The sequence below is a fragment of the Callorhinus ursinus genome, unplaced genomic scaffold (assembly GCF_003265705.2).
Source record: "Callorhinus ursinus isolate GAN/ISIS: 27379988/994484 unplaced genomic scaffold, GSC_fseal_2.0 scaffold18, whole genome shotgun sequence".
NCBI lineage: Eukaryota > Metazoa > Chordata > Mammalia > Carnivora > Otariidae > Callorhinus > Callorhinus ursinus.
In genome coordinates this window covers 36325483-36336938 of record NW_027397080.1, presented here as the reverse complement: position 1 = coordinate 36336938, position 11456 = coordinate 36325483, and the positions used below count along the sequence as shown (strand labels likewise).

The 11456-nt window shown below is 55.3% G+C and overlaps 1 protein-coding gene across 13 annotated transcripts in view; it reads right to left on the bottom strand.

The window, feature by feature from the left end:
* The window catches only part of SLC35E2B (solute carrier family 35 member E2B), a 22069-nt gene extending 10780 nt beyond the window's left edge, over positions 1–11289 (bottom strand). For 2 of the 13 annotated variants that reach the window (XR_012381398.1, XM_025856401.2), the window contains exons 1-2: positions 9973–10601; positions 8265–8380 (exon numbers count right to left, since the gene is read on the bottom strand). The gene's annotated coding sequence lies outside the window, so the exon portion shown is untranslated. Of the gene's footprint in view, positions 1–1184; positions 3691–6318; positions 8242–8264; positions 8390–9783; positions 9931–9972; positions 10603–10662; positions 11047–11186 lie in introns of those variants that run through there. The other 11 variants (XM_073903504.1, XM_073903505.1, XM_025856402.2 and 8 more) reach the window with 10 other exon arrangements.
* Positions 11290–11456: the final 167 nt, after the last annotated feature.

Genomic DNA, 11456 nt, shown 5'->3' with positions numbered 1-11456 from the left:
GTGCTAGGACGGGGCGCCTGCGTGCAAGGACGGGGCGCCTGCGTGCTAGGACAGGGCACCTGCGTGCAAGGACGGGGCGCCTGCGTGCTAGGACGGGAGCCCCAACAGACCCCGTCTCCCCTCCCCAGCATACTGAAAACCAAAGGCTCCAACAGCTGTCCTTCCCCACGTGCCCACTGTCTGCACAGAGACCCAGGAGGCCCCCATCTAGGCTGCTGTCCCCCCTGAAGCCGTCCCAGGGGCTCTGCACCTTCCCGCCCGATCTGGGACCTGCCGAAGTCCCCGAGGAGAGGCCGTGGCCCTGGCCCGCCCAGTGGGTCTCGGTGCTGCGATCTGCACACATGCACCTGACAGCTGATATTTTATCCCACTTTCCCAGCAGTTCTTCGCAGGAGCACTGATCTGCCAGAGACGCTGGGTTTTTCATCTGTCCACTGGGTTTTAAATTACAATCACTCTATTTTTCATTTGTGGATGTTCTATTTGGTTCCACCTGACATTGGTCTGTTTTTCTCACAGCATATTGTTCTTTTTTTTTTTTTTTTTAAAGATTTTATTTATTTATTCATGAGACAGAAGGAGAGAGAGAGAGGGAGAGAGAGAGAGAGAGAGAAGCAGAGGGAGAAGCAGGCTCCCAAGGAGCAGGGAGCCCGATGTGGGACTCGATCCCAAGACCCTGGGATCACGACCTGAGCCGAAGGCAGACGCTTAACCATCTGAGCCACCCAGGCGCCCTGTTCTTTTTTGTTTTTAACTTAAAAAATTTTTAAAGTAATCTCAACACCCAATGTGGGGCTCGAACTCATGATCCCAGGATCAGGAGTTGCACACTCCCCTGAGCCAGCCAGGCGCCCCCAGTGTCTTGTTCTTTCCCCCCTTCCTACGTCTTCTGTCTTACGTTCTCCAACCGTTCCTTACCTGAGGCCTCAGCAGCGCCACCCTGATTTTCTGTGTACTAGTGGGCTCTGGCCTTGGGGTTGTATGTGGCATACGTTAGTCACCTCCAGCAGATCCTGCTGTGCAGGGGGCCCTGTGTGCCCTGGGCCCTGGGGGTTCCTTCCAGAGTGAGGGTTTGGGGTCTGCCTCTGTCACACGCTCCAGGGCGTCACTGGCCCAGGATCAATTTTATGCTACTTTTTAGACAAACCCTCAGCATATGGAACCCACACCTGCTGTTGTCAGACCTGTGGTCACGGCTTCGCAAGTGAGCCTCCGTCCTCTCTCCTAGGATCACAGACTTAGTCAGACCTGGCTTCTCCTGTGGCAGTCAGGCAAATTCTCCAACTCCAAGTTCCTGCTTTAGGCCGAGTCCCAGGGACATCAGACCCGAGTCCCCACCCAGCCTCAGACGGGCTGAGCACTCAGATTTCCTGTCCCCTCAGTTTCTGACACCTGGGGGTTTCCTCTTGTCAGCACACATCCAGAAGGACGTCCATCATACTTCATCCCTAACTCCTGGGACTTGCAGCAGGAGGCATCCAGGGGCTAAGTTGGCTGCACCACCAGCTGGGGCTTGGCAGCTCCTCTCCTGTACCCTGGCACCCCCAGCAGGACCTCCCATAGGAGCATAGGCTGCCCACCCCACTGGTCTCCTGCTCATCCGCAGGCAAGTGCTCAAAGGGTCCTCAAACTTAAGACTTTGACTTTCCCCACATCAGAAGGCTGGCTCCTGTCCTGCCCCCAGGCACAGGTGGCACCAAGACTTGGCCATCCTTCCCCAACCTTGCCTTGGCCCACGGTGTTCCTCCCTCTGTCCACCATGAGCTCAGCATCACAGGCCCCAGCGAGCACCTGCGTCTCGCCCAGGCTGCCCACATGCATCCCAACCGTGGATGTACCGGAGCGGCCTCCCCAAAATGCACTGCAGATCACAACGGGGTGTGCCTGGCCCTTCCATGGGCTCCCACTGCCCCCACATGAGGATAAGCTCTTCTCGTTCAGGGCTCTGCTAAAATGCCCCTGCTCAGCCTCCTCTTCCCCAGCCCAGTCCCACTGCTCTGTTCGGGGTGATGAGATGCTCATGCAGCGAGGACCAGCCAGGCCAGAGGGGACGTGGAGAGTCTGTGTTCCACACCCCCAACCTATGGCACAGGGTCCCTAAGAACAGAGAGAGCATCCCCACCCCAAGGGTCCCCAGGCCCCAGATCCCGGCTCCTTGCCTCTTCCTGCCTCTGTGGGCTCTGCCTACTCAGGAAAGCCTCCCCGTCAGGGCCAAATCCTAAGTTCAAGGCCCCCAGCACCACCAGGTCCTGCTCCTCAGAGACCCCGTCAGGGAGGGTCACAGGTGCCCGGAAGCCACTGCTGAGATTCCAAAGCTGAACTGTTTGCAGGGCAAGGGGCTGACATTCCAGAAGCACCCACAGGACCAACAAATACAGCGAAGAACATGCTGGTGGGTAACTGACCCCTCGCAGGCTAAGCATCCCTTCCACTGGGCTTCCATCTGAGAAACTCACAACCTTCTAGGCCGCCCTCACTCTCCTTGTCCTTAAAGTCCATGTCATGCTCCCCCCACCGAGAAGCCCCAGGACCAGGTGCTTCGAGGGCCAGATACTCCCTGCTCCCCATCTGCTTCTGGTCAGAGATTCAAGAAACCAGAAACCACCATTCGATGGCACATATATTCCCTTTGTATAAAGACCTTTGACAAGAAGTTGGTTTTCAATAAAGGAGGGCCCATGCACATGGCTCCACACAGCTATGGTCCTGCTCTCATGCCTGAACCCCAGTGAACGCACCACCTCTGCTAACAAACACACACTGTGCCACTAGGAATGTTCTGTGAGCGTCTTTTCATGTGTTTCTGTCGGATCTGCGCTCGGAAGTGACTGCTTGGCCAGGGGCGTCCACGCACACTGCCGACCTGCACTTGACTACTCGCCCTCGAGCTCTGTGTCCCCATGTCCGGCTGTTCTGCTCCTATAGGGTCACATGGGGAAGCACTCCGACCTGAGCAGAGGTCCTCGATGCTGGTTGCACGCTCACACGCCCAGAGCTCAAACAAGCCGACAGAAAGGGGCCCAGCTCTGCATAGACCAGTGAGTTCAGAGAATTGTGGGTGCAACCCAAGCACCAGAATGATTTTTAGCTCCTTGGCTGATTCTCACGCGTCAAGCAGAGAGCTACCGTGGGGCGGGGGGGGAGCGCACTCCCTCCAAGGAGCCCACGGTTCTGTCACTGACGGTCCCAGGCTGAAAACATCCAGTAGCACACATATAGACCTAATCGGTGTCTCTGCAAGTGACAAGAAACAATAAAAGACCCCCAGGGCGTGTGGCTGAGGCTGGCTGCAGCGACAGGTGGTCCTGGGAGGACCCGTGTGTGATGCTCATAAAAATCTCCAGAAGATGGGGGGGGGTTAACGTAGCATTTTTTAAAAAAGACTTATTCATTTATTTGAGAGCAAGAGTGCGCAAGCACAAGGTGGGGGAGTGGCAGCGGGAGAGGGAGAAGCAGACTCCCTGAAGAGCTCAGAGCCCAGTGCAGGACTCCATCCCAAGACCTCGAGGTTATGACCTGAGCTGAAATCAAGAGTTGGACGCTTAACTGACTGAGCCACCCAGGCACTCCTAGCATTTCTGTCAGTAGCAAAACACAACTTAGGGGCGCCTGGGTGGCTCAGTTGTTAAGGGTCTGCCTTCGGCTCAGGTCATGGTCCCAGGGTCCTGGGATCGAGCCCTACATTGGGATCCCTGCTCGGCAGGAAGCCTGTTTCTCCCTCTCCCACTCCCCCTGCTTGTGCTCTCTCTCTCTCTCTGTTAAATAAATGAAGAAAATCTTAAAAAAAAAAAAAAAAAAAAACACAACCTAAATGCCTACTGAAGGAGAACAGATCATAGCACATCATGAGGCCAAGGCCTACAGCAGTGGGATGCAGGGCCGCTGCCCAAGAGCCAATGGGAAATATTAAAACCGCTGGCGGTCTGAAATGACAAGACCAGGAAGTGGAAGGAAATACACAACATGTTCCCCACAAGGCTGTTAAACATACCAAAACACCCAACATTGTTTCGAAACAAAAATATAAAAAGTTCTGAAAAAGAGTGGGGAGCAGGGAACTCAGGCCAGAGTTCAAAGGGTGGGCTACTTGGTAGGGACGGGGCCCAGGGGAAAAACAAAAGGTGTTGCAAAGTGCATGCGTGTGTGTAGGGAGGCATCGTGCTATTTTCTAAACTGTTGACATGTGGAGAAGCATCAGGTGCACCGGGAAGCAGTTCTCCCAGACCTCGGCTGACATTCCCAAGCCCCTGCATCTACTCAGATGATGCTTGTTTAGGCCAGAGCCCATTTGGTTAAAGCCAAATCTTCCTTCCAATGATGGATTCAGATTTCAAGCTGGCGGGAAGAAGGGCAGGCCTGGCAGCACCTTCTAGCAGACCCAACTTGCCTGCCCTTCCCTAGCTCCCTGCAGCCTGCTGTCCAGTCATTTGGACCAGACTTCAGAGTGTGAGGGCCTCTCCTGGTAACCGGGGGTTGCTTCCCTCACCATCTGGCCCTGGGTGACCAGGAGCTTTCTCTTTCTGCGCGGGGGGCGCTGCACTTTTCCTCCTTCCACCCACACGGAGGCAGCCACCAGGCTTCCGGGGTGCAGCAGGTGCTGGGGACCCAGAGGCCCAGTCACGCCGACCAGCAGGCAACACACCAGTGCTCCCATCGCCCATGCCCCCAACAGGGCCCAGAATCCCAGGGCAGATGCTCAGGCCACCAAGACACGCTCACCTGCTAGCACACTCTTTTTGTGACCATCAACATCTCCACAGACAGCCCACCCAGCTCGGTGATGAATCAATGTGACAACCGGGCCCAGGGCCTCATGTCCAGCAGGGTGACTGAGGGGCCGGAGTCTTCCACGTGCGCATGGTTCCCACACCAAGTCCAGATATGAAAATCAGGTCTGGAGCAGTCCAAGGCATACCAGACACCGGCTCTGCCTCTGTCCTTCACATCAAGACACTAATCACACCGGGATGCCCGGCTGCTTGCTTGCTTTTGTCTGGTGAGACAGAAACCCACGGAGGTCGGGGAGAGAAGAAAGCAGGAATGTCAAGGGGCAGGGCGCCTGGGTGGCTCAGTTGGTGAAGCGTCTGCCTTCGGCTCAGGTCATGGTCCCAGGGTCCTGGGATCCAGCCCCGCATCGGGCTCCCTGCTCGGCGGGAAGCCTGCTTCTCCCTCTCCCACTCCCCCTGCTTGTGTTCCCTCTCTCGCTGTGTCTCTCTCTGTCAAATAAATAAATAAAATCTTAAAAAAAAAGAATGTCAAGGGGCTTGGCCAGGAGAGTGACCGCACTCAGACCCCTCCCGGGTTCCAGGGGCCCAGGGTGGGGGACTGAAATAGGCCTCGGCCTGCAGGGAATGTGGGGACTGAGGATCACAGAGCGGCCAGGCGGCTGCACCCCCCCAGGCGGGAGACCAGATGGCTCTTCTCTGGAGAATTCAACAGGCAAAGGTCAGAGCTTGAGTATGGAAATAAGGGCCCCAAGGAGAGGCTTGGACAGAGAATTAAGATGGGAGAAAAGTAAGACGAGAAATTAGAGGAAGGGGCTGGAAGAAGTGCACAGCAGGAGGCAGCAGGTCCCAGGAAGGGGGGGACCAGAGAGCTGAAGCACCCGGCCACAAGGAGATGCCACCAGACAAGGACCCTTGGAAATCAAGAGCTGGACAGCAGAAGCAAAATCTCACCAGAGGCTCCCAGGAAGCTCTAACTCAGGACAGGACCCCGCAAAAAGCAGCCGGGGGTGCTTGAGGCGGGTGGGCCATGAACCTGGACCAGCTATCTGGGTCGGGCTCCCAGCCACACCCACAGCCACTGGTGCCAGAAGCAATGGCTCTGGAGAAAATCTTGCATAATTCAGGCCAGAAGATCTTTGCAGCTGAAGATCAATGGATGTGGGTCAAAGATCAAAGATCATCCGAGGAGAGGGGTGGCCGATGGGGAAGGAGCAGCTGCCTGGCAGCTCCAGGGAGGGACAGAGCCCAAGTGTGGCAGGTTGATAGGACAGTCATGCAGGTGAAGAAGCCCAAGACACCATCAGGGATAAATGTCCAGAGATGAGTCACCTGATTGCTGAGCTGAAACAAGGATGTGACTGCATCCAAACCGCTTGCCTACAGGTGCCAACTCATCACAAAGAGGAGGCGTGACTTTACCCGGAGACACTGGCGGCCATCACCCCAACCCAGCGACCAAAGTTGAAAACACTACAGACAGAGAGACGTCCTGTTTGCCCTGATCCCATGTGCTAAAAACATGGCACTGCTGTGGATTTCATGCCATGGACACGTGACTGCAAATCTAGTCGAAAGAACATGTCAGACAAACCCAAAAGTACGCAGGTCATAAAAGTCAAGGACTGGCGAAGACCACGGGGACACGGCCACTGAAGGCAGTGTGGGGTCGAACCCAGACCGGCGGAGTGCACCACGGAAGACATCAGCGGAGGGAGCTGGGGGAAGGGCATACAGGTATAGTTGTTTCTTCTGTCGGTCTACAAGTTCCTCAAAATGAAAAGTTTGGAAAATTTGAAACACAAAACAACTCAATCGATGGGTTACACAGAAATGACAGGGCTGATAAAAGTTACTGCATTCGAAAAAAACATCTGAGGAAATTATCTGGAATGCAGCAAAGAGATGTGAAATCAGTAATCCAGGTATGGAGAAAATAAGGAAAGTTCCAGCAGAGAAAAACAGGAAAGAATCGTGATTTAAAGAGATAAAGCAGGAGCACGGGGCTGGCTTAGATGGGGAACATGAAGCTCTTGGTCTTGGGGTCATGGGTTTGAGCCCCACTCTGGGTGACTAAAAATAAATAAATGTAGAGAAGACTAAAAATAAATAAATAAATAAACAAATAAATAAATAAAATCACACTGAGCAACAAGAGATGCTGGCCGATAAGCCCAAGACCAAGCAATCAAGGAGACTGTTTGGTGGTGGGGGAGGAGGGAACCCAGAGAGAGGGAAACAGAGCGACAACAGTTCTCAAATGCACCTGTTCAGACACTTATGACTTCTGGAATTATATTAATGTTCCACATGCTTATAAAACAAAAATAACCAAATCAATATAATCTCTAAAGTGCGATACAAATGGAAAGAGGTGAACCAAACCACAAATAAATAACGTAGTCACGCTGAAGAGAGGAGACAACCCATCCACATACCTTCTGAACACAGTTTGCAAAATATATGTGCTCAGATTAAAAACAAATAGAACCTCAACACTGAACTCTAAATGGTGGGCTTTTTTATTGACTCATGTGTCAGGATTGAGCAGTGACTATTCTGTGGCCACTGGGAGTGAGACCGCAGTGTGCCTCTGGAGACAGCACAGATGCAGAGAAGGAGGGTGGAGTGGACTGTGCTGTTGCGATGAGCGGAGGAATCAGGCATCAGCACTCGTAGGTGTGGACAGACGGAGGCACACACATCACACCTGCCCACAGTACACTCATCTCTGTATCTGCTTCATAATCTGGCCACTGAGGGCCCATCCGCAGTGAGCACCCTGTCCTGGTCTTTGTTTCTAAATCTCATTCTCCACTGAAATGAACCAGCCTCCTCGGAGAAATGGCTGATTTCAGGGCCGGGGCATTAGTTGGGCCAAAAGAAAGGGAAGTGCTCAAACACTGACAGGACAGGTCAAAGGACACAGAAGCACACGAGGGAACACCCTCTGGAGATATCTAGGGGCAGTGTGAGAAAGTGAGTAAGGATAGCACACGATCAGAACTCAATGAACAAAATAAGTACCCAAACATCCACAGTGATAAATGGGGAAGAGAAGAAAGCTCTTGCTTACACTAAAAAGTCAACGGACTGATGTCAAAGGGAGGGTAGAATTAGAAAAATCACCATTTGGCCACCTTCCCCATGATCCCACGAACCACTGCATCCTAGAGACCTTCCCCTAGAGAAAGTCTTGCCCGTGTGCACCAGAAGACACACGTAAGAATGTCCACAGCAGAAACCCAGCTGTCTGTCCGTGGGAGAACCAACACATCAGGCAGGAATGTTCACATGATGCAACATCGAGCAGTAAAAACGGGGAACATACAGCAATACACAAAAGGAGGTGAGTGACACGAAGGTCTTCTCAACATGGATGAAATAAAATCATGTTTATCATCTGTCGTGAGCCTGGAGTTTAAATCTGAACAGATCCCACTCCAGCCAGGATGCAGTGAAGACCCTGAGCGGCGCTGCTGGGCATGACACACGAAAGCCGCTGGTCACTTGGTCCTGAGCTCAGAAGGTCCCACTCACCAAAGTCCCGGTGGGGTCACAGATGCCTTCCTGGACTCCAGCTCACGTGTCTCCACGGCCTGTTCTTTCATAGACCACGTGATTCAAGGAGCTTTCAGAGGGAAGCAATTCTTGTCCTGCAAAAACTAAAAGTCAGCAACCTTAATCTGACAAGAATTGGCTTTAAGAGCCAACAGTAGTTTGGAAACAATGTGGAGCACTGGCACCCCCAGGTCACTGGGGATAAAGGTCTGAATTATCTCCCTCTCAGATTATATAGCACAAAGAACAAGAACTAAACCATAACCCTTTCTGACCAGCATGGAGTAGGTCAGGGAGCAGCTCTTGACTTCTCTCCTGCCCAGAGCTGTCCTCAGAATGTGCACCTGCAGGACTAAAAGGAAACCAGGTCTACTGAGATGTGGTAACACCTCAAGAAACAAACATGGGACATCTGGACTTGGTTTGAGCGCCCCACTACATAACATGTCCTGAACAGGGGTCAGGACTCTGCTCAACTCTGCAGTGAGGGGCTCAGGGCCAGCCAGAAAGGTTCCCTGGGCTCCAAAATGGAGACGAAGCCATGGGTGCTGCTCCTGCCACCATGAAGAAAAGCTCAGCAGGAGGTTGATGAAAAAAAAGATGTCGATGTTTCCCCAGCCAATTTTGCAGAGTCCTAAATTCCAAGGCTCACAGCCTGAGGTTAAGAATCCCTGTTCTAGAACAAACAATGCAAGATACTCTCAAACACTGGGTAAGGAACTCTAGATTGGTTCAAATTGTCAACAGGGCATTTTAGGAGATGTACTGGAAGTCTACAAGTTTTACACAGTATAATTAAAAATTCCACCTCTGGGAATCTATCCTAAAGAAACAATTTAACAAAGGTCTTGCTGGACCTCTGTACATACCAGCACAGACCAGCAGCTTTGTTTTTAAGACGGAGAAACTGGACACTGTCCGAGTATCCGATAGGGAGTATGTGTGTAATAAAGGCTGGCCCATCACCAAAGTGACACAATGTAGCCCAACAAGTTTTGACAAAAAAATATTTGTCATAGATTAAGTGAGAGCAGAGTTATAAGATGTGCTCTGACTTAACATGCACAAACGATCCCGAGGAGCCTATCTATGCCAGGTTAGGGCTGCCCGCAAATCTGGGAGGCGGAGTCCCACGTTCATTAAAATCTTGGTTTGTTTCTCTCCTGTTTCTAATTTGTTTACATTGAAAGAGGATTTCTTTCATCTAAAATCCTTTCTATTCCGGCTTTTAATGACCCTTTCCATTCTGTTTAATACGCTTTCATTCTGCTTTGAAATGTTCCTCGCAAGTTCAAATACTTTTGGTAAAGTACATCCCACTCCATTAAAAAACACCCAAACTTTAAAAAAAAACCACTGAACAAAGAATCCACCTCTAAACAGGCTTGCCCCCCTCCCCCCTTTTACGGCAGCGGTGGGCAATGCGTCAAAGGCTGAAGCAGGATGTGACTGCAACGGAATTAGCTGGACAAGGCCCAGCAAACCCAGTAGAAGTCACCTGAGGACCGGAATGAAGGAAGCTCTGAGCCCCAACTCGCAAACAGTGTGCTAAAACCAATACTCGGCAGGAGCTCAGCCGCTACACAATGGACGGCTTTCCAAAATCCTAGGCAGGAAAGACATCAATTGCAATACATTCCCGAGCGACCGTGCCTTTAGGCCCCAGGGCGGATGCAGCGTCGGTTACCTGGTTCCGCTCCAGGGTCGTGCCCGCCTCGGGGGCGCCTGGGTCCAGGGGCTTACAGCGCGAGAAGCCCCGGGGACCGAGAACACAGCCCGCGCCCCCAGTGCTGACCCCACCTCCCCCGCTGGGCCCCGGCAGCCAGGGAGGGCGGACACGGGCGCGCCCCACGCGGGCCGCGCCTTCAGACCAGAGAGGCGGGGGCTAAAAGTGGGAGGAGCAGGCGCGTGGAAGAGGGCGTCCCCGGCGAGATGGAGAACACGGGCCAAGGCTACCCGCCGAAAGGCGAGGGGCCTCTCAGAGGAGGGGTCAGCCTGGGGACGCGGGCAGCACGGCGAGCGCAAAGGCCATGGGGGTGGACCAGGGGGCTTCTCGTAGGAGGGGGCCGGGAACAGGCCGGCCGGGCTTAGGTCCGGAGCGGGATAGGCGACCACCGGAGGCAACCTCCACCGTTTGTTTTATTCAGCGTTTTCCGGGTAAACTGGCCACCCACCCTTGGACTCATGACCCGGACAGGTGGCATCAAGGATTCGCTCCCGATGTGAGCCGGGAAGCTAGAGGGCTGCGGGAGCCTTCCGGGGGCCAAAGCGGCCTCCCCGCGCCTCGGGGCTAGGCGCCCGCGGCCCTGCTCTACAGGGGGCCCGGCCCGGGGCTCGCCCGCGGCCCCTTCCCCCACGCCGCGGCCCCTCCACCCACCGGTCGCAGCAGGGCCGCGGGACGACAGCCAGCGCGGGGTCTCCGTGCGCATCCGGCGGGCGCGGGGGACTCCCGGGGCCTCCGCCTGCGAGCATCGCTGACTCGCGGGCCGCTCGCAGCCGCGGACTGGGCGCCCACCCAGGGGCTGGCTCTGCGCCGGCGGCAAGGGTCGCCTCAGGGCCCTCCCCAACAGCGGGGCTCGGAGCTGAGCCGCACGACTTCGGGGAGGGCCGAGGGGGAGAGCAGAGCGGGTGGGGGGCGCGGCGCCTTCCCGACACCCGGCGACCCCGCCCCACGTCGGGGCCTTAAGGGCGCGCGGCATTTAAGGTGGGCTGCGGACCGCGGGCGGGAGAGAGCGGCCTCCGGGGAAACAAGCGGGGCCGGCCGCTGCTGGCCGGGCTCCGACTCCCCGAGCGCTCTGCGCGAGGCTGCGGTGTAGGAGAGGTCGTATCGCGTGCGCCGGGAGGCCCCGAGAAGACCCTTCCGTCCCTGGCGGAGCGGAGGCCAGGCGAGCAGCGCCTCACCGTGGGGCGGCCATCGTCCCTCCGCCCCGCTCTGCGCGACCGCCGGGCCGGGGGGCGGGCCGAGCCTCGGGCGGAAGTGCTCCCGGAAGCGACGCGCCGGAAGTGACGACGCGGGAGCCGACGGCGGTCCTGCGGCCCCGCTCCTCGGAGTCCTGGGCGCCAGGGCTTCCCTGCTGCCGGAAATGGGAGCGGGCCTGCGGCTTGGCGGCGGTGCCCCCGGGCGGTCCCACCGCGGCCCAGATGGGGGCCGGTGCCGGGGGCCGCGTCGAC